The 21,746-nt window shown below is 38.6% G+C and overlaps 1 protein-coding gene across 1 annotated transcript in view; it reads right to left on the bottom strand.

Annotated features, from left to right (window-relative positions):
• ARMC4 (armadillo repeat containing 4) overlaps positions 1-21,746 on the bottom strand; it is a 185,329-nt gene that overhangs the window by 50,835 nt on the left and 112,748 nt on the right. The gene's annotated exons all lie outside the window — the stretch shown is intronic.

Genomic DNA, 21,746 nt, shown 5'->3' with positions numbered 1-21,746 from the left:
TATGGCACTAAATGGACTGCAAAATGGACACTTGCTTATAGTATGAGAAATGAAACATGAAGGCAGAGAATTGCCTTCTTCAACCTCAGCTGAGAATGTGTGCATTGGACGACTCAAATTTTTCACTTCTCTGTGCATGTCCAAGAATGGATTAGGGGGTTACAAGTAAATTTGAGCAAGTAGGCAAATTCCCAAGGAGAATTTGTGAATAATGTGGATCGACTTTATATATTCTTTTGCCATGATGTTGCTTACAACTGGTGGGAAAGATGGGCATTAAGAAATTACAAGTATAACAAATAGCACTGGAGGGAGGAGGAGATGAAGAGACTACAAATCCATACAATGAGGAAACCTCAACTAATATAAAGGTTCAAGGGCTGACTCCCCAAGGCCTAAAGGACAAAGAGTTATCCAGCGTGAAAGGGATTCTGGTTGGACAAATCATCACATTGCATAGATCTGAGAGCAGGAGAGAAGGTGAATTTTTTTTTTTCTAGTTTGGAATGACTGGAGCATAAAATAGGAAAGGCAGCATGGGAGAAAGTGAGGCTTAAGAGGTGAGATCTTGAAGGACCTCACCTTTAAGATCCTTCAGGAAGCATCTTGGTAAAGAGTTTGGAGTTCATTTTTAAGGGCATTGGAAAGCCCCTGAAGAGGCTGAAGTGTGGGGGAAGGATTTTTATCAATTTTGTATCTTAGAAGATTTCTCAGAATTACAGGGTGCAGGGTTGGGGTGGGTGCGAAGAATGGTATGGGGAACATAGGGGCTATTTCACTAGACCACATGGGGAGTGGTGATGGTTTGGGTGAGGGTGGTGGTCTACACCTGGGGAGAAGAGTGTGGATTTGGGAAGTTTGCTTGGAGAAGATAGAAATGAGTGATTCGAGATGATTCCCACGTCTCTGGCTCAACTTAGTAGGGCTAATGTTGGAAAAGCTGGGTTTGGTTTGACTTGGTTTGGTTTTCTTGGGATGGCATATGGTATTAGAAGACCTAATTTGAATGAAGTACCTACAGACATTTAAGTGGAACTATCTAGGATGCAGATGAATGTATGGGTTTCTGGAGCTTAGGGAAAAAAAAAAACAGGCTGGAAGTGGAGATTTGGAATTCATCAGAATAAAGACTGTAACTAAAGCCATGCAAGTTAGAGAGTGAGGAGTGAAGTGAGAGTGGAGAGTGAGGTGAGAGTGGGGAGTGAGGTGAGAGTGGGGAGTGAGGTGAGAGAGGGGAGTGCGGTGAGAGCGGGGAGTGAGGTGAGAGTGGGGAGTTAAGTGAGAGTGAGGAGTGAGGTAAGAGTGGGCTGTTTCTGGTGTCCCAGGTGTGGGCCAAGGAAAAGAATTTCTCAGAAGATCCTGGAGTCAGATGTCCACCTTCTCTGAGGTTGTAGGGGGTGAGTGTAATTTCCACCAATTACTCGGCTCTATCACTTTCTCAAATAATAATCATTCACATCTTTTGCATCCCAACGGTGTATCAGGCATGGTACTATGCACTTTACATAAGTTATTTCAGTTAAACCTCACAGGAATCATGCAAAGTGGGTATTATTTCCATTTTAGATTTTTAAAAGTGAGGCTCAAAGAGGTTGAACCTTATTAACAAGATTGTATCCCTCATGAAGGTAGGTACCATGTCTTACTTAACTGAGTGATCATTAGAAACTGTAAATATGATGATCCCATCTCCATACTCACAAATTCTTCCACAGCTCCCCCTGCCCTTAGGATAAAATTCAAACCCCACAACGTTGTTTGCAAACCCTTCAAGGTGCACCCCTGGTTTATCTCTCCAGCCTCAGCTTCCCTGCCTTGACACCTCTTCTCCAACCTCCCCCCATACACCCTGAGCCAGTGGCTCCCTATATGAGCTAATAATAAGAACTCTGGCACTCATTCCCTGTGAATGTGATTTATTAAGTCTGGGTGGGGTCCATTAAAATATTTGTATTTTTAAAAACTCTCCAGCCAGTATTGGGAACACTACTTTATGAATTAGTCCTTCAGGTTTCATGTCCTCAAATGTGCATATCTCCACAAGTCTGCACAAACACTTTCTGTCTATCTTCCTCTTAGCTTGGGAATTCCTACACATCTTCAGCTGCCAACTAAGGTATGCTTTTCTTCAGGAAACCTTTCCTGAACCTCAAGTGTGGGTTAAGCAGCATCTTCCATAATACCTGGTTCTTCTGTATTACAGCACCTATCACTCCATGTAGTTGTGGTTTCTTTGTTTGTCTTTGACCCTGAACTATAAGTTCCAGGAGGGTTAGGACTCTTTCTGTCTCATTCATTTTTGTATGCCTGGTACCTATGCCAGTTTCTAGCAGTTAGCAGATACTCAATTAATATTCATTGAATTTGATTGTTTGCAAACTCGTAGCCTTAAAAGAAAGCTTTCACTGTGGGTGCAACAAACCAAACTAAACTCCTACTAAATGGTGAAGGCAGGACATGAGTCAGGTTCTACCCAAGTGTGAGGGCGAAGCCACCTTCTCTCTGTAACACGTTGCCTTACCTGATTGCTGAGAGAAGTGACAGCAGCAATATTGGTGGGCTGGTTCTCAATACTAAATCTAAATACAATTTCTGATAGTTAGGACACACCTCTAAATTCTGATGTATTCATAAGCTTATTTGGAAAATAGTTAATTGACGTTCTTTGTAAAATTCTACGAGAAAGATTTTTATGTAATAATAAAGAAATGATTATATTTTCAATTGTCTTCTATACTGTCACTTTATTACACTTCTATGCATTAGGATGCTCTCAAATCAAAATACTATAAACATGAATTTATTAACCTTGAAATATCCAACACTATTTAATCCTAATTACCCATTGAGGCAGTTAGTGGTGGTAGTTGGAGCAGTAGTATTTGCATGTCATAGATGAAGAAAACCCAGAGGAATAAATTAATATGTAAAAGGTAAAATGACAGAGTGGCAGAAGCAGGATTTGATTCCAAATCTGTCTGTCCCCAGAGCTCCCTCACAATATTGTGATTTGTAAATCCTAACCATATACTTGGCTCAAATGAGGCCCTGCACATGTAAATTCAAAAGCAAAAACAGGGGCTCTTAGAATTTCAGGGGACTTCAAAAGCCTAGCCCCAAAGCTCAACTTTTCCAAGGATCATCTTGGTCCAATTGTGTTCCTATGAAGGGATACTTTATAAATTACTGGATAATGTATAAAGGAGATAAGTTTATTTGGCTTATGGTTCTGCAGGCTTTACAAGAAACATGGTGCCAGCATCTGCTTCTGGTGAGGGCCTCAGAAAGCTTCCACTCATGGTGGAAGGTGAAGGGAAGCAGGCATCACATGGTAAATGGAAGGAAGCAAGAGAGGGGAGGGAGGTGCCAGACTTTTTAAAAGACTTTTAACAATCAGTTCTGGTGGGAACTAATAGACCAAGAAGAACTCACTCATTACGAAGCTGGCACCAAGGCGTTCATAAGGAATCAGCTCCCATGACCCAAACTCCTCCCATTAGGCACCACTCCAACACTGGGGATCAAATTTCAACATGCGATTTGGAAGGGAAAATATCCGAACTATCTCAATGATGTTATAGATGTCAATAGTCTCATACATTTGTCAATAACAAAATCACAGAACTTTTTTTTTTCTCAAGAAAAACGGGAGGAATTCTGGACAGATTATAGTGGCAAAGTGTTTGAATCTTACTCTTCCTATGAAAACAGTGCAGATAGTAGAGCAAAACAAAAAACACAATGGACAATATACACCACAGGAGGTGAACGAGGTATCCACACTGACCCCAAAGCACAAGCAGACTTGGAGGGACAAACTAGCGACCACAGTGGGAGGGCAGAGGCATTTGTGAAGGTCTTGAGAGCCAAGAAACCCCAAAGGGCCATGAAGTTCTCACTGGAAAGTTCCAGAACAGCAGCAGAAGCAGCTGGGAATTGACTTTTCAGGCTGTGACGAACAGATAAGGCTACAGTGCCACAAAGTCTGAAGGTGCTAAGGCATTCTGTTAGGCCTGAGTTCCATGAATTCGTAAAACTACAAACTGAAGCCTTTTCTGGGACAAAGCCCTGCACGGAAGAGAAACTACAGGGAATTGCATCATCCAAATTGAGCAAGGCAGAGACACTGGGATGAAGGCCTAAGAAAGTTCAGATAAAAAGAGAGGGTGGAAGCAGAGGTGCCAGACTGCACCCTGCATCACTGTGAAGATGACAATGGAATCCTGGGAATCAAGAAAGTAGCAGTGCCATCCTAGTCCACATCTCCCTTCTAAAAGACCAGGAAAACTCATTTCACTTACAAATGAGCAAGGGCCGGGTGCAGTGGCTTACACCTGTAATCTCATCTCTTTGGAAGGCTGAGGCAGGTGGATCACTTGAGTTCAGGAGGTTGAGACCAGCCTGGCCAACAAAGCGAAATCCCATCTCTACTATAATACAAAAATTAGCTGGTCATGGTGGCATGCACCTGTAATCCCAGCTATTTGGGAGGCTGAGGCATGAGAATCGCTTGAACCTGGGAGGCAGAGGTTGCAGTGAGCTGAGATCACGCCACTGCACTCCAGCCTGGGCGACAGAGCAAGACTCTGTCTCCTAAAGGAAAAAAAAAAGCAATATAAAAAAGACTCCAGTCAATTTCCATATATAGTTATTATAAGAAATAAAAAACATGAACAGACACTTCTCAAAAGAAGACATTTATGCGGCCAACAAACATATGAAAAAAGCTCAATATCACTGATTGTTAGAGAAATGCTAATCAAAATCACAATGAGGTATTATCTCATGCCAGTAAGAATGACAATCATTAAAAAGTCAAGAAACAACATGCTCGTGAGTCTGTGGAGAAATAGGAATACTTGTACACTGTTAGTGGGAGTGTAAATTAGTTCAACCATTGTGGAAGACAGTGTGGTGATTCCTCAAGGATCTAGAACTAGAAATACAATTTGACCTGGCCATCCCATTACTGGGTATATACCCAAAGAAATATAAATCATTCTATTATAAAGATACATGCACACATATGTTTATTGCAGCACAATTCACAACAGCAAAGACATGGAATCAACCCAAATGCCCATCAATGATACACTGGATAAAGAAAATATGGTACATATATACACCACAGAATATTATGCAGCCATAAAAAGGAATGAGATACTGTTCTTTGCAGGGACATGGATGAAGCTGGAAGCCATTATACTCAGCAAACTAACACAGGAACAGAAAATCAAACAACACGTGTTCTCACTCATAAGTGGGAGCTGAACAATGAGAACACATAGACACAGGGAGGGGAATAACACACATTGGGGCCTGTTGGGGCACGGAGGGAGGGAGAGCATCAGGATAAATAACTAAGGCATGCAGGGCTTAATACCTAGGTGATGGGTTAATAGGTGCAGCAAACCACCTTGGCACACATTTACCTATGTAACAAACCTGCACATTCTGCACATGTATCTTGGAACATAGAATAAAAATAAAATAAAAATAAATAATAAAATAAAATTTCCCTGTAAAAATAAAAAAAGAGAATAAGGAGCAAAAATCATGCTCTTCTGATGAAAGCACATTAGAAAGACATGCCTACAAAACAGATGAAAACTGTAAGATAAAATTTCAATAGGAGCTAAAGGAAAATAATAAAAGCAATGAAGGAAAAACCTAAATTAGAATTGCTAAAGTTGTAATTAGGTGATTAATTTAAAAAAACAACTTTTTAAAAGACAGATGAAAGACATCCATAAAGAGTTAAATATAAAATAAAAATGCATTTTTGAAATGAAGGGTGAACTAGGAGCATAAGAACAAATAAAGATAATGGATAATCTTTTTCAATAGAGGATGTGAAAACTGAAGGGTAATGTAAAAATAGTTAACAAAAAATTCAAGGCAACAAATAGGCAGAGAAGATCTAACACACGTATGTAAGTCTCCAAGAAAGAAAACAAATCTCTACAATAGGGCATATTTAAAAATCTAGAATAAAAAAATCTTTTTCCTGAAATAAATAAAACCTGGGAGTATAATGAAAAGTTATATATTTGGAAAAATTGACCCAGAGTGGGGTAATATAAAGATGTATTCTGGTACAACTTCTGGACTTAAAAAAAAAAATCTATAATCAGCCAAGCAAAAAGACAAGTCACTTTTTTTTCTTTTTCTTTTTTTTTTTTTGAGATGGAGTTTCACTCTTTTGCCCAGGCTGAAGTGAACTGGCACAATCTCGGCTCACTGCAACCTCTGCCCCCTAGGTTCAAGTGATTCTCCTGGCTAAGCCTCCCGAGTAGCTGGGGTTACAGATGCATGCAACCATGCCCGGCTAATTTTTGTATTTTTAGTAGAGACGGGGTTTCACCATGTTGGCCAGGCTGGTCTCGAATTCTTGATCTCAAGTGATCCACCTGCCTCGGCCTCCCAAAGTGCTAGGATTACAGGCATGAGCCACCATGCCTGGCCGACCAAGTCACTTCTAAGGGAAAGAATAAGACATTATCATTAGACTTTCCACTAGTGATGTTTGATGATGAGGGGAAGGGAGTGACACTTCTAAGCTACTCAAGGAGAGAAAATGCAAATCAATGTTCTAATATTGAGTCAAAATGACCTTCAAAGTAAAATATATATATATATTTATATATATATTTATATATATATTTATATATATATTTATATATATGTATATATATTTATATATATATTTATATATATGTATATATATTTATATATATGTATATATATTTATATATATGTATATATATTTATGTATATATATTTATATATATTTATATATATATTTATATATATTTATATATATTTATATATATATTTATATATATTTATATATATTTATATATATATTTATATATATTAATATATATACAGTTGGAAGTATAAAATTGTATAAACATGGGAGGTTTCCAAGAATGATGTTAACACAGGCTCTTCACTTGAGAATGAATGTCAGATCTCCAAAAAGTTTAGAAGGACATTAACAAAAGGGCTGTCAGTGTCTTAAAATCCTCTATTGGCTTCATTTTTCTTCAGAATAATCATTAGTGTGACATTCAGGCATTTCCCCATCTGGCCCAACCTCAATCTTTTCTCTCCCAATCTTCTCTTTGGCACAGTCTACACTCCAGCCTCCTGGGATACTGTTTCCTAAAGTGCCAGGTTCCTGTACATCTTTGAATCTGTTGTTTTCTTTATTATTATTATTATTATTATTATTATTATACTTTAAGCTCTAGGGTACATGTGCTAAACATGCAGGTTTGTTACATATGTATGCATGTGCCATGTTGGTGTGCTGCACCCATTAACTCGTCATTTACATGAGGTATATCTCCTAATGCTATCCTCCCCCGTCCCTCCACCCCATGACAGGCCCTGGTGTGTGATGCTCCCCTTCCTGTGTCCAAGTGTTCTCATTGTTCACTTGCCACCTATGAGTGAGAACATGCGGTGTTTGGTTTTTTGTCCTTGAGATAGTTTACTGAGAATGATGGTTTCCAGCTTCATCCATTTCCCTAAAAAGGACATGAACTCATCCTTTTTTATGGCTGTGTAGTATTCCATGGTGTATATGTGCCACATTTTCTTAATCCAGTCTATCATTGATGGACATTTGGGTTGGTTCCAAGTCTTTGCTATTGTGAATAGTGCTGCAATAAACATACGTATGCATGTGTCTTTACAGCAACTTGATTTATAATCCTTTGGGTATAAAACCAGTAATGGGATGGCTAGGTCAAATGGTATTTCTAGTTCTAGATCCTTGAGGAATCGCCACACTGTCTTCCACAATGGTTGAAGTAGTTTACAGTCCCACCAACAGTGTAAAAGTGTTCCTATTTCTCCACATCCTCTCCTGTTGTTTCCTGACTTTTTAATGATTGCCATTCTAACTGGTGTGAGATGGTATCTTATTGTGGTTTTGATTTGCATTTCTCTGATGGCCAGTGATGATGAGCATTTTTTCATGTGTCTGTTGGCTGCATAAATGTCTTCTTTTGAGAAGTGTCTGTTCATAACCTGCACCCATTTTTTGATGGGGTTGCTTGCTTTTTTCTTGTAAATTTGTTTGAGTTATTTTTAGACTCTGGATATTAGCCCTTTGTCAGATGAGTAGATTGCAAAAATTTTCTCCCATTCTGTAGGTTGCCTGTTCACTCTCATAGTAGTTTCTTTTGCTGTGCAGAAGCTCTTTAGTTTAATTAGATCCCATTTGTCAATTTTGGCTTTTGTTGCCATTGCTTTTGGTGTTTTAGACATGAAGTCCTTGCCCATGCCTATGTCCTGAATGGTATTGCCTAGGTTTTCTTCTAGGGTTTGTATGGTTTTAGGTCTAACATTTAAGTCTTTAATCCATCTTGAATTAATTTTTGTATAAAGTGTAAGGAAGGGATCCAGTTTCAGCTTTCTACATATGGCTAGCCAGTTTTCCCAGCACCAAATAGGGAATCCTTTCCTCATTGCTTGTTTTTGTCAGGTTTGTCAAAGATCAGATAGTTGTAGATGTGTGGTATTATTTCTGAGGGCTCTGTTGTATTCCATTGGTCTATATCTCTGTTTTGGTACCAGTACCATGCAGTTTTGATTACTGTAGCCTTGTAGTATAGGTTGAAGTCATGTAGCATGATGCCTGCAGCTTTGTTCTTTGGGCTTAGGATTGTCTTAGCAATGCAGGCTCTTTTTGGGTTCCATATGAACTTTAGTGTAGTTTTTTCCAATTCTGTGAAGAAAGTCATTGGTAGCTTGATGGGGATGGTATTAAATCTATAAATTACCTTGGGCAGTATGGCCATTTTCAAGATATTGATTCTTCCTATCCATGAGCATGGAATGTTCTTCCATTTGTTTGTGTCCTCTTTTATTTCATTGAGCAGTGGTTTGTAGTTCTCCTTGAAGAGGACCTTCACATCCCTTGTAAGTTGCATTCCTAGGTATCTTATTCTCTTTGAAGCATTTGTGAATGGGAGTTCACTCATGATTTGGCTGTTTGTCTGTTTTTGGTGTAGAAGAATGCTTGTGATTTTTGCACATTGATTTTGTATCCTGAGACTTTGCTGAAGTTGCTTATCAGCTTAAGGAGATTTGGGGCTGAGACGATGGGGTTTTCTAAATATACAGTCATGTCATCTGCAAACAGGGACAATTTGACTTCCTCTTTTCCTAATTGAATACCCTTTATTTCTTTCTCCTGCCTGATTGCCCTGGCCAGAACTTCCAGCACTATGTTGAATAGGAGTGGTGAGAGAGGGCATTCCTGTCTTGTGCCAGTTTTCAAAGGGAATGCTTCCAGTTTTTGTCCATTCAGTATGATATTGGCTGTGGGTTCTTCATAAATAGCTCTTATTATTTTGAGATATGTCCCATCAATATCTAATTTATTGAAGTTTTTAGCATGAAGGCTGTTGAATTTTGTCAAAGGCCTTTTCTGCATCTATTGAGATAATCATGTGGTTTTTGTCTTTGGTTCTGTTTATATGCTGGATTACGTTTATTGATTTGCGTATGTTGAACCAGCCTTGCATCCCAGGGATGAAGCCCACTTGATCATGGTGGATAAGCTTTTTGATGTGCTGCTGGATTCAGTTTGCCAGTATTTTACTGAGGATTTTTGCGTCGATGTTCATCAGGGATATTGGTCTAAAATTCTCTTTTTTTGTTGTGTCTCTGCCAGGCTTTGGTATGAGGATGATGCTGGCCTCATAAAATGAGTTAGGGAGGATTCCCTCTTTTTCTATTGATTGGAATAGTTTCAGAAGGAATGGTACTATCTCCTTCTTGTACCTCTGGTAGAATTCGGCTGTGAATCTGCCTGATCCTGGACTTTTTTTTGGTTGGTAGGCTATTAATTATTGCCTCAATTTCAGAGCCTGTTATTGGTCTATTGAGGGATTCAACTTCTTTCTGGTTTAGTCTTGGGAGGGTGTATGTGTCCAGGAATTTATCCATTTCTTCTAGATTTTCAAGTTTATTTGCGTAGAGGTGTTTATAGTATTCTGTGATGGTTGTTTGTGTTTCTGTGGGATCGGTGGTGATATCCCCTTTATCATTTTTTATTGTGTCTATTTGATTCTTCTCTCTTTTCTTCATTATTAGTCTTGCTAGTGATCTATCAATTTTGTTGATCTTTTCGAAAAACCAGCTCCTGGATTCATTGATTTTTTGAAGGGATTTTTTGTGTCTCTATTTCCTTCAGTTCTGCCCTGATCTCAGTTATTTCTTGCCTTCTGCTAGCTTTTGAATGTGTTTGCTCTTGCTTCTCTAGTTCTTTCAATTGTGATGTTAGGGTGTCTATTTTAGATCTTTCCTGCTTTCTCTTGTGGGCATTTAGTGCTATAAATTTCCCTCTACACACTGCTTTAAATGTGTCCCAGAGATTATCATATGTTGTATCTTTGTTCTTATTGGTGTCAAAGAACATCTTTATTTCTGCCTTCATTTTGTTATGTACCCAGTAGTCATTCAGGAGCAGGTTGTTCAGTTTCCATGTAGTTGAGCGGTTTTGAGTGAGTTTCTTAATCCTGAGTTCTAGTTTGATCGCACTGTGGTCTGAGAGATAGTTTGTTATAATTTCCATTCTTTTACATTTGCTGAGGAGTGCTTTACTTCCAACTATGTGGTCAATTTTGGAATAAGTGCGATGTGGTGCTGAGAAGAATGCATATTCTGTTGATTTGGGGTGGAGAGTTCTGTAGATGTCTATTAGGTCCACTTGGTGCAGAGCTGAATTCAATTCCTGGATATCCTTGTTAATTTTCTGTCTCGTTGATCTGTCTAATGTTGACGGTGGAGTGTTAAAAGTCTCCCATTATTATTGTGTGGGAGTCTCAGTCTCTTTGTAGGTCTCTAAGGACTTGCTTTATGAATCTGGGTGCTCCTGTATTGGGTGCATATATATTTAGGATAGTTAGCTCTTCTTGTTGAATTGATCCCTTTACCATTATGTAATGGCCTTCTTTGTCTCTTTTGATCTTTGTTGGTTTAAAGTCTGTTTTATCAGAGACTAGGATTGCAACCCCTGCCTTTTTTTGTTTTCCATTTGCTTGGTAGATCTTCCTCCATCCCTTTATTTTGAGCCTATGTGTGTCTCTGCACATGAGATGGGTCTCCTGAATACAGCACACTGATGGATCTTGACTCTTTATCCAATTTGCCAGTCTGTGTCTTCTAATTGGAACATTTAGCCCATTTACATTTAAGGTTAAATAGGTGTGAATTTGATCCTGTCATTATGATTTTAGCTGGTTATTTTGGTCATTAGTTGATGCAGTTTCTTCCTAGCATCGGTGGTCTTTATAATTTGGCATGTTTTTGCAGTGGCTGGTACCAGTTGTTCCTTTCCATGTTTAGTGCTTCCTTCAGGAGCTCTTGTAGGGAAGGCCTGGTGGTGACAAAATCTCTCAGCATTTGCTTGTCTGTAAGGATTTTATTTCTCCCTCACTTATGAAGCTTAGTTTGACTGGATATGAAATTCTGGGTTGAAAACTCTTTTCTTTAAGAATGTTGAATATTGGCCTCCACTCTCTTTTGGCTTGTAGGGTTTCTGCAGAGAGATCCTCTGTTAGTCTGATGGGCTTCCCTTTGTGTGTAACCCAACCTTTCTCTCTGGCTGCCCTTAACATTTTTTCCTTCATTTCAACTTTGGTGAATCTGGGAATTATGTGTCTTGGAGTTGCTCTTCTCAAGGAGAATCTTTGTGGCATTCTCTGTATTTCCTGAATTTGAATGTTGGCGTGCCTTGCTGGGTTGGGGAATTTCTCCTGGATAATATCCTGCAGAGTGTTTTGCAACTTGGTTCCATTCTCCCTGTCACTTTCAGGTACACCAATCAGACGTAGATTTGGTCTTTTCACATAGTCCCATATTTCTTGGAGGCTTTGTTTGTTTATTTTTACTCTTTTTTCTTTAAACTTCTCTTCTTGCTTCATTTCATTCATTTGATCTTCAATCACTGATACCCTTTCTTCCAGTTGATCTAATCAGCTGCTAAAGCTTGTGCATTCATCATGTAGTTCTCGTGCCATGGTTTCAACTCCATCAGGTCATTTAAGGACTTCTCTACACTGGTTATTCTAGTTAGCCATTCATCTAATCTTTTTTCAAGGTTTTTAGTTTCTTTGTGATGGTTCAAACTTCCTCCTTTAGCTCAGAGAGATTTGATCGTCTGAAGCCTTCTTCTCTCAACTCGTCAGCATTCTCCGTCCAGCTTTGTTCCCTTGCTGGCAAGGAACTGCGTTCCTTTGGAGGGGGAGAGGCACTCTGATTTTTAGAATTTTCAGCTTTTCTGCTCTGTTTTTTCCCCATCTTTGTGGTTTTATCTACCTTTGGTCTTTGATGATGGTGACGTACAGATGGGGTTTTGGTGTGAATGTCCTTTCTGTTTGTTAGTTTTGGTGGTTCTAAGATGGCTGAATAGGAACAGCTCCAGTCTACAGCTCCCAGTGTGAGTAACACAGAAGACAAGTGATTTCTGCATTTCCAGCTGTGGTACCAGGTTCATCTCACTGAGGCTTGTCGGACAGTGGCTGCAGGACAGTGGGTGCAGCCCACTGAGTGTGAGCCAAAGCAGAGCAAGGCATTGCCTCACCCAGGAAGCACAAGGGGTCAGGGAATTCCCTTTCCTAGCCAAGGAAAGCTGTGACAGATGGCACCTAGAAAATTGGGTCACTCCCACCCTAATACTGCGCTTTTCCAATGGTCTTAGCAAATGGCACACCAGGAGATTATATCCCGTGCCTGGCTCAGAGGTTCCCACACCCACAGAGCCTCGCTCATTGCTGGCACAGCGGTCTGAGATCAAATTGCAACATGGCAGCAAGGCTGGTGGAGGGGCGCCCGCCATTGCTGAGGCTTGAGTAGGTAAACAAAGAGGCCGGGAAGCTTGAACTGCGTGGAGCCCACCGCAGCTCAAGGAGCCTGCCTGTCTCTGTAGATTCCACGTCTGGGAGCAGGGCATAGCCGAACAAAAGGCAGCAGAAACCTCTGTAGACTTAAATGTCCCTGTCTGACAGCTTTGAAGAGAGTGGTGGTTCTCCCAGCATGGAGTTTGAGATCTAAGAACGGACAGACTGCCTCCTCCAGTGAGTCCCTGACTCCCGAGTAGTGTAACTGGGAGGCACCCCCCAGTAGGGGCAGACTGACACCTCACACGGCCGGGTACCTCTCTGAGATGAAGCCTCCAGAGGAACGATCAGGCAGCAACATTTGCTGTTCAGCAATATTCACTGTTCTGCAGTCTCTACTGCTGATACCCAGGCAGACAGGGTCTGGAGTGGACCTCCAGCAAACTCCAACAGACCTGCAGCTGAGGGTCCTGACTGTTAGAAGGAAAACTAACGAATCTGTTATTTTCTTTACTGGGAGTCCCTTTCGAACTCCCACAAACTCCTACTTAGCCCTGCAAACTCTAACTCAACTTTTAATAGCAGCCAATTATTTGCTTAGGGCTCAATTATGGGCAACGAGGTCTGAGATGACGTCTCTGATGAATCCTCTGGGAGTTCTCCTACTTATAGGCAGGAATCATCACAGGTCACACCAAGGAACAGCAAAATACAAAGGAAAATATCCGGGATCAGCTACACTTTGGTTTGTCCAAGCACACTTTCCGTGTTACAACTTATCTCCTCTATACGCATGTTCCCTGATGGACTTCTTGAGCTGCAGAATTGACTAATCCTAAAATCTGATGTGGTCATTCACAGCTAAAGGCATCTGCAGCCTTTTGTTCTTCATGTTGTAATAATTTTCTTACAGATACTTCCCCCATTAATTCTTGAGCTCTTACAGGACAAAGAGACTCAGTCTTCTTGTTCTTTGATTCTCCCTTGGGATATAGGCTCATGTCTATCACTCAGTGAACATTCAATAAATATTTGTTGAATTGTGAAAAATAAAAAAGGGAGTTTTAACTTTAAGATACTTAGCCACAGTTACAAACACTTAAAAGGAACAGAGTATTAGCTATGTCTGATGGAATATAAATTGATGAGATCAGTTCAACAAGCCAAATTCCAAATCAGTTTTGCCCCTCCAGAGTTGACCTCACAGCGACTACTGACTTCCCGATTCTCCAGTTGCTTCATCAGTAGAGACGATCAGCCACAGCACTGGGGCCATACTGGGAAAAATGACGAAAGTGATCACATCTGCTTCTGATCCAAGAACTTCCTAAGGTGCATGGTATGAGATACCAGGAGCCAAAGTCCTCGTGAGATCATGGGCACAGCTCAACAGGGTCCCATAAGATTCCTAATGGCTCCCAATCTGTGGGACAGGGAAACGTTAGGCTCAAAACCCTGCAGGTCCCTATGAAGTTTGTTTGTTTTGAAGGTGAGATTTCTTTCTTTTCTTTTCTTTTCTTTTTTCCTTTTTAGATTTAAAGATTTTAAACATATGACGTCTTGCCTCGCATAGTTTCTATGGAAAGGGAGGCAGTATATCTGAGGATGGAAAAAGTAATTATTCTGCCAAAACTGTCTTTCACTAATGCTGAACGACTGGGCAAATTCACCACATTTTCCACCTTCTCACATGTCTTTAAAACCTAGTTGTTGCCAGTTTCACCACTGGTACAATATTGGTTATGCACAATTCAAATGTTCATCTGTAATGGCAAAACCCTTAATAATAACAATGATAGTAAAAATAACAGGCTAAATATTGCAATTTATAAAGGACTTCCACATGCATTATCTCATATGATCTTCACAACGTTGTCTTAAGGGGGCATGAAATTTTTCTTCTATAGACACAAAGGCTTGGGGTTCATGTATAGTTAGTGACAAAACAAAAAACTTAGATTTTCTGAAATCTTGTTTAACATTTTTTCACTATATACTGTGCACTTAAGACTTGAAAGCACCAACAATTATTTATAAATTAAATCTAGTTCATACAGAATCAAAAGAAACTTCGTTACTTAGGAGATTAGTAATTTTTAAAAAAGATGAAGTTATTTTACCAAGATCATTCCCTAAGACAAACAAAAACAGTCATTGAAAAAGAGAATATGAAATGCCTTTATAATGGCACTAAAGTAAAGGTTAGATGCTTAAATAAATAGGAAAAGGTGTCAAGTTCAAAGTAAACAAAATCAAATAGAATGCACAAATACGATGAAAAATATAAAACAGCAAATACATTTGGTTAAAATTCAGCTAATGGGAAAAATATTAAGACATTATTTGCAGATTAATGTATAAAACAGAAAACTGGGTGTTTTGGTGTAAAGCAATTAAATTAATGGGTATGAAATTCCTTCTCTTGCCTCCAGCAAAAAGCACTGGCAGTTTTCTGATGAGGTGAGATATACATAATGCAACTTTAAAGCACATACAAGGCAAGCGTAACATGACTCAAGACAAAAATTTTTAACCAGAAGAGCTATAAAAATACCACTCTGGGCCATATAGAGACCACAGGATGTATAATATACTATTTGAAAATGATTTTAAAATGGCACATCACATACAAAAAATTTTTTTAATCCTACACTCACATTAGAATAGCATGTCAGAGAATTGAATACTGAACAGGCAAATCTTGTCCTCAAAAGTATATTTAATAAATTAAATCCTTTAAAAATTCCCACTGCAGCCTATATATCCTCAAGCACAGAGTTTGTTTGTGTTCCTCTATCACAATAAGATCCTTGTTCTGTTCCCAGTAGTTAACAAATCCAACAACTTAAAAAAAAAATTATTGCTGATTTAGACTTACCTTACCCTACCAAATGTAGTACTTTAAAAATCAAAATTAGAATATCAATTATTACCCTTGTCCTTGTGAACTGAAGGAAAGGAAAATCAGCTTGGGTAAAAGAAATGATGCCGTCATAGTCTAGATTTACATAACAAAAAAATGCATTGCGTGTTGAGGGTAGCTTTAACGAATTGAATCACAAGAAAAGCAAAAAAATAAATGGAATGGTTGATTTGTTTCTGCTTCTCTAGCCTGATTTGAGATAATTTTCTTAAATATCACAGATAAGTGTGATTTTTCCATTTTACCATGCCCTGGGTTGATTCTGCTTTAGATGCAGTATTCCATTTATGAGGAAGTCTAAACTGTGAGGTACCACTGTGTAACCAGAGGCTTACAGAGTTAATTACATGACATTCTTAACCAATGATGTATTTGGAAGAACTTTATAACAAGTATAAGGTGCTAAACAAATGTAAGTAATATATTATCATAAAATAGCTATTATTTATAAAGCTATGTGTGTATATCTATGCATATGTCTTTTATATAGGAATATATGTATATATTAAAGAATTTAAAATGTATATATATTTAAATGTCTTTCCTGCTTATACTCAGTAACCCACAGATTAAGAAGAGAAAAGTAATTTCCTGTTCAGATTCAGACAGATGCTTCTAAACAGTAAGTTGTACGGATTAGGCTAAGAACAACACTTGAAACCATAATTACAAGAAAAAAATCTAACTATATGATGTATTATACTCCAAAAACAGGGAGTCTTCAATTTATGAAGAGATTGTTTTCCAAAAGTTTACTTGTTGGATCTGTTACATACATTTTTCTGTAGCTATGTGGTTATCTTCCCAACTGGGTAGATAAGAGTCTACTAACTCATAATGAATATAAAATATAGCATTATATTAACTGTAACTAATCTTAATCTTTATGAATGCTCTCCTAATATTCCAAGCCAGCTGTCTTGTCTCCCTCATCCTTTCTGCTGTGTACCTTTAGCCAATTTTCATATTAAATAGTTTGCATAGGCCTACTCTCTCATTTATCGAAGTTCCTCTGAAAATACAGAGTTTAATGCAGAATTCCAGATGTGGTCCGACAAGAGCAGAATGTAGTGGAATTCTTATCTTCTGTGATCTAGACATGGTAGTTCTGCTGGTGTGGCAAACTCCATGAGCTATTTCAGCTTCATGTTACTCTATTTGTTCACACTAAGCTTTAAAGTCAGCTGAAATCCGTGTATCTTCAACAAGTGAATTACTATACAGCCAGGATTCCCCTGTCCTGCCTTTACTGGATTTCTAGCTACTCTTTATTGCATTAATTAAGTTGAACAATTTTCATATAAAAGAAAATCTTTTAGATGTAAATTTCACCTCGTGAAACTTTTCTAAATCTATGTAATACTTAGAGAAACCAGTTGAGATATCTGGATGTCTTGAAGTAAATAATTTATCTGAGCATTCTTATGTCTAAAAAAATTCCTTTGGGAGGCAGAAAATATAGTTTTCAAGACAGTGGCTCTCAAATTTTACTTTATATTGGAATTACCTGGAGAGTTTTTAAAACTTCCTAAGTTCAAATGCTATGGTTTGAATGTTTATGTCCCCTCCAAAATTCATGTGTTGAAACTTCATTGCCAATGTAATAATATTAAGATGTGAGACCTTTAGGAAATGATTAAGTCACGAGGATGGAGCTCTAGTGAGTTGAATGAATGCCTTTATAAAAGAGGTTACACATAGCAAGAGGCCCTATTGCCCTTCCCCGTTCTGCCATGTGAGGACACAGCAACCAAGTGCCATCTTGGAAGCAGAGAGCAGCCCTCACCAGACACCAATGCCAGTGCCTTGATCTTGGACTTCCCAGCCTCAAGAATTGTAAGAAATAAATTTCTGTTCTTTATAAATTATCCAGTCTGTGGTATTTTGTTATAGGAATACAAATAGATCAAGTCACCCAAGTTGCGCCAATACCAATTGATTCAGAATGTATTCATTGGTGGGTGGGAATGGAAGCCAGCATCATAAAGATTTCTACGTGAACCCAATGTTTGGAAACTACTGGCTTAAGAGTAAGTCCCATAGTGAAAAAATTTGGGAGCACACCCCAGCATCCATCACTATCAGCAATGTGGCTTTCAGCAAACTACTTAACTTCTCTAAGCTTCAATTTCCTCATCTGTAAAATTGAGCTAATAAGATTTTACTCTTCAGGATTGTTAAAAGGATACATATTAAGCATACAGCAAGATGTCTGGTATATGTTAATACTGTTTTTTATTATTATTTTTAGAAAGTGTGTGTTACCAATAGTTTACATAACTAAAATAATCAATCTAACGAATAACCACTTGAAATTTATTTGATTCCACGTCATTAACCCTTATGAATGTGTTCAAAATATATAACTCAGGTAACAACAAACATTGTACTGTATATTCAATGCCACTTTAAAACCCAAAGAAGGCCAGGAGTGGTGGCTTATGCCTATAATCTCAGCACATTGGGAGGCCAAGGTGGGAGAATTGAGACCAGCCTGGGCAACATAGCAAGACTTCTGCTTCTACAAAAAAAAATTAAAAATTAACTGGGCATGGTGGCATGCACTTGTAGTCCCACTTACTTGGGAGGCTGAGGTGGGAGGATCACTTGAGCCCAGGAGTTTGAGGCTGCAGTGAGCTATAATCACACCATTGCACTCCAACCTGGGCAACAGAGCAAAATCCTGTCTCAAAAAAACACTAAAAAGAATGAGCTGGCAAAAATACATCCTTGACTATTATTAGATAATAATTCTATGTTCATATAACTAAAACCACTTTTATTCATTAATTCTTTTGGTAAATTAGGAGCCTCAGAAATATAAGTTACTATGTGTTGTACCTTGTGAGATTCAAAAATATATAAAACCTTGATTAGTGATTCTCAGCCCTGGTTTCACATTACAATTACTTGGGGTGATTTCTTAGAAATATGAATGCTCAAACTGGGCATGGTGGCTCACACCTGTAATCCTTTTGAGAGGTTGAAGTGGGCAGATTGCTTGAGCCCAGAAGTTCGAGACCAGACTGGGCAACATGGTGAAACCCTTTCTCTCCTGAAAGTAAAAAAAACATTAGCTGGGCATGGTGGCATGTGCCTGCAGTCCCAGCTGCTCAGGAGGCTGAGGTGGGAGGATCACTTGAGCCCAGGAGACAGAGGCTGTATTGAGCCACAATTGCCCCATAGCACTCCAGCCTGGGTGACAGAGTGAGACCTTGTCTCAAAAAAAAAAAAAAAAAAAAAAAAAAAAAGAAAGAAATATGAACGCTTAGATCTCATTCTCAATGATACAGATTTATTGAACAGGGATAGGATTCTGGAATAAAAAATTTTTTTAAGCTCTGAAGTTTATTTTAATGTGTAGCCAGGGTAGCAGATTACCTATCTGGATAATTTCCAAAATATGTTGCTGTTACCTCCAAAATTATAGCATAGTGTCAACAAGTGCATATGTTTAGTTTAAGAATAAACAGAGGGGAAGCATGTCTGAAATGGTGGAATAGTGACCTCCAAAAATCTTACCCTCCATAACAAAAAGAACACTGGCAAAAAGTAGTAAAAATCAACATTTTCCAGAACTCTCAAATTTAATAAAAGGCTTGCAACAAACAGCATCTATTCAAGAAAAATGCCTGAATCTCAGTAAGAAAAGTGGGCTTTGTGGTATTTTAACTTTCTCTATTACAATCTCCCTCTCTCCAGCTCCACAGTAGCCTTGAAGATCAGCAACCTTGCAACCGTGGAATCTGGGGAAATCTGCAGCCTACAAACCATAGGAGGGACAGAATGGGTTTGGAGCCCCCAAAAAGCTCCATTCTAAAAACTGCCTGTATGGCAATTCCTAGGAAAAGCACCAATCACAAGCCTTGTCTTTACTTGACCTAACACTTCACACAGTGAGTAAAGTCTTATCCCTAGAGTGTTTGTTATACAAAATCAGTGGCAATTATTTAACAACAACAAAAAAAAGCTGCTTGAGATGCGCATACCAGCTGCGGTAAATAAGAGGCTGGTCAAAAAAATTAAAAGAAAAATCTTAGAAGTGAGACATGTGTACAGGGATTTGAAAAACAACATGTTCCTGGGAATCTAAAATGCTATATACATGTGTCAGGTTGTGTGCATGCTCAGAAAAGATCTCAGAAGGCCTTAGTTTCTCACTTTTGGCTGACCTTGAGGTTGTATACAAGCAGAAGTGAAGTCTGAGAGTTGTAAACTGTAGTAATGTTAATGCACACATAACCCTCACCACAGGGTGGGAGACTTAACAGTACAAGGCATTTAAGGAAATATCTGTCAACTCATTTGTTGACCAATAAGTTGAGTAGAAACCTCTGGAGTCATGCATGACAAAAAAATGCATATTTGACAGAATTAGCCCAAGATAGTTAATAACAAAATAAGCAATAGCAAAAGCAACAACAAACAGCAACAAATACAGACCACGGGAAGGGGAGAGTCTGACTTCTAGGATTTTCATATTTAATTATTTAAAATATTGCTTTTAACAAAAAATATGATACATACAACAAAGGAGAAAAGTATGCCTCAAAGTATGCACCAGGGGAAAAAGCATTCAAGAGATTCTGACCCTCAGGAAGCCTGTATAATGTTGGCCTTATTAGAAAAACTTGAAAATCGGTTATTATAAACATATTTGCGAAACTAAAGGAAACTATGCCCCAAAAAAGTTTGAGAAAAACTTTTCAGGAAGTAGAGTGCATCAATAAAGACAATTAAATTGTGTTAAAAATTAAATAGAAATTCTGGAGTTGAATTTCTTCAGTTTAGTTGAAAGTACAATAACTGAAATGAAAAATTCATTAGATGGGCTCAACAGCAGATTTGAGCAGGCAGAAGAGACACTCAGTGAGCATGATAGATGGGTAAATTCAGATTATCCAATGTGAACAGGCAGAAGAAATGAATGAAGAAACATGAGCATAGCTTCAGAGACCTGGGGGACATCATCAAGCATGCCAACATACACATATGAGCATTCTCGAAAAAAGGAGAAAGAGAAGAGAAAGAGGCAGAAAGGATATTTGAAAAAATAATGGCCAAAAGTTCTCCAAATTTGATGAGAAACTTTAACTAGATATCCAAGTATCCTAATGAATTTTATGTAGAATATACTTAAAGAGATCCCCAGTTAGGCACATCACAGTCAAACTATTGAAAGACAAAGAATCTTGAAAGTTGCAAGAGAAAATGACTCAAACAAGGGAACCTCATTAAGCTCAACAGCTGACTTCTCATCAGAAAGTGTGGAGATGTTACCAAGATGGTGAACTTGGAAGCTCCAAACCCTCATTCTCCTATGGAAACATTAAATAAACAACTATAGACAGACTCAACTTTATAAAAGCTTTGAAAATCAGCTCAGATATCTAAAGAAAATACCAAACCACAAAAAATCCACATTTGAAACATAAAATTTCCTGGCACTTTTATTTGCACTTTCTCCACCCCTTCTCTGGCACAGCATGGGGCAGTCAGGAGGCATTACTTTAAGTCTTATTTCCTTCCTTCAGCCGGAAGGACTAAAGTGGAAATTGTTTGCCATGTTTTGGCCTATCTGTGGGCTACCTGAGGGACTGGTTTCTGTTTTATCTGACTCAGAGCTCAGACAGAACACCATGGCAGAGTCTAGATTTCAGCTAGCAGAAGCTGTGAAAGGCAAAGGTAGAGACTGTGGCCTATGAAGACTTCAGGGAGACTGCAGACTCACAGACACCTGGGGGCGAGAGATTACAGGTACAGAAGTACAATAGAATGCCTAAGATCCCAAGAAGAAGCTGGGGTGAGCCTCTTTGGAAAATTAAGATATTTAAGAACAGCCATGTATATGGGGGAAAAAGATTAAAAGCATACATACAGGCTCAGATAGGATGAATGCTCAGAAAAGACCCAAGAAGACCTTCTGCTTTTACTCTGGGATGATCCCAGGCTCAGGAACTTGT

Source organism: Nomascus leucogenys, chromosome 18 (assembly GCF_006542625.1).
Source record: "Nomascus leucogenys isolate Asia chromosome 18, Asia_NLE_v1, whole genome shotgun sequence".
In the NCBI taxonomy this organism is placed as follows: domain Eukaryota; kingdom Metazoa; phylum Chordata; class Mammalia; order Primates; family Hylobatidae; genus Nomascus; species Nomascus leucogenys.
The sequence above is the reverse complement of the archived record's forward strand: the minus strand, read 5'-3'. Positions and strand labels throughout refer to the sequence as shown.